Raw genomic sequence first — 2,025 nt, 5'->3', positions numbered from 1 at the left:
CTTTCAGAAGCCAGTAGTGAGCATCGCCAAGTGTGACAGACTGTGATGAACATCAGGGATTGAGAATCAAAGGAGGCATGCCTCCTGAGATAAGATCATTGTCTACTGTGTGGAAACAGAGATGCAGTTAATTCAGTAAAAATGTGGAGGAATGGCATTTTATTATAGGATGGGCATCAAAGAAGGTGTCTGTTAAGGATGGGCATCTCTAAGACATTTCTAAGGATGGGCGTCTCTAGGGATGGCATCTGTAAAGCATCTCTAAGGATGCCAGGTCTAAGTATGGACATCTCTAAGGGTGGCATCTCTAAGGATGGCATCTCTAAGGATGGCACTCTAAGGATGGGCATATCTAAGGATGACATCTCCATGGATGGACATCTCTAAGGCATTTCTAAGGATGGACATCTCTAAGGAAGGCATGTCTAAGGCATCTCTAAAGATGGCATCTCTATGGATTGGCATCTCTAAGATGGCCTCTCTAAGGCATCTCTAAGGATGGACATCTCTAAGGGTGGTATCTCTAAGGATGGATGTCTCTAAGGATGGCATCTCTAAGGATGGCATCTCTATGGATGGGCATCTGTAAGGATGGACATCTCTACAGATGACATCTCTAAGGATGGCATCCCTAAGGATTAGGCTACTTTCACTACATCACAGTGAGGAAATTGTCCAACCATCGAGCTCCTCTGACATGCTCACATGCCAACTCCATTTGTTTTCCCTGGAACCGTAGATCCAGTATCAGTGTAGATGCATCAAACACACAAGGCTAAGGCTACGCAAAAAACTGCAAGAAATGAAAACTGTAATTTTTTTGTCAGGCTGAAGCCAGAGTGAGAAATTATTTGTAAGGGACATATATTTGTTGGGGAAAAATTAAAGATTTGACATCTTGCTCCTCTGGTTCATGTACATTCATAAGAATCAAAGACATGTAGGTTATTTGCATAAAAATTAGTATATATGTTATTTTTCTTCTTTGTTCTCATAAGTTTTTATTCCAACAGTTTCTATCTCATAAGAAGTAGGAAAAAAAGTGCTGGGCCCAGTGGCTCACACCTGCAATCCCAGCACTTTGGGAGGTGGAGGCAGGTGGATCACCTGAGGTCAGGAGTTTGAGACCAGCCTGAACAACATGGTGAAATCCCATCTCTACTGAAAATACAAAAATTAGCCATGCATAGTGGCCTACACCTGTAATCCCAGCTTCTCAGGAGGCTGAGGCAGGAGAATCCCTTGAACCCGGGAGGTGGAGGTTGCAGTGAGCTGAGGTCATGCAACTACACTCCAGCCTGGGAGACAGAGTGAGATTCCGTCTCAAAATAATAATAACAATAATAATAATAATAAAGTTGGGGAAAAAAGAGCAGAGTTCCCATGTAGCCTTCACCCAGCTTCCCCTAACAATAATACTTTTTTTTTTTTTGAGACAAAGTCTCTGTTGCCCAGGCTGGAGTGCAGTGGCATGATCTCTGCTCACTGCAACCTCCACCTGCCGGGTTCAAGGGATTCTTGTGCCTCAGTCTCCCAAGTAACTGAGATTACAGGTGCCTGCCACCACACCCAGCTAATTTTCATAGTTTTAGTAGACATGGGGTTTCACCGTGTTGGCCAGGCTGGTCTCAAACTCCTGATCTTGGGTGATCCACCTGCCTCAGCCTCCAAAAGTTTTTGGATTACAGGCGTGAGCCACTGCGCCTGGCTGATAATACTTCCTATAACAATAGTGATATGGTTTGGATGTTTGTCCTTTCCAAATCTCATGCTGAAATGTGATTCCCAGTGTCGGAGGTGGGGCCTGGAGGGAGGTGATTGGATCATGGGGGCATATCCCTCATGAATGGTTTAGCACCATCCCCTTGGTGATAAGTGGCGTGTTACTCTGAGTTCATGCAAGATCTGGTTGTTTAAAAGTGCGTGGTCGCAGTGGCTCAAGCCTGTAATCCGAGCACTTTGGGAGGCCGAGACGGGCGGATCGCGAGGTCAGGAGATCGAGACCATCCTGGCTAACACGGTGAA

Source organism: Mandrillus leucophaeus, unplaced genomic scaffold (genome assembly GCF_000951045.1).
Source record: "Mandrillus leucophaeus isolate KB7577 unplaced genomic scaffold, Mleu.le_1.0 Scaffold1656, whole genome shotgun sequence".
Classification (NCBI taxonomy): domain Eukaryota; kingdom Metazoa; phylum Chordata; class Mammalia; order Primates; family Cercopithecidae; genus Mandrillus; species Mandrillus leucophaeus.
This window is presented reverse-complemented; position numbering follows the sequence as displayed.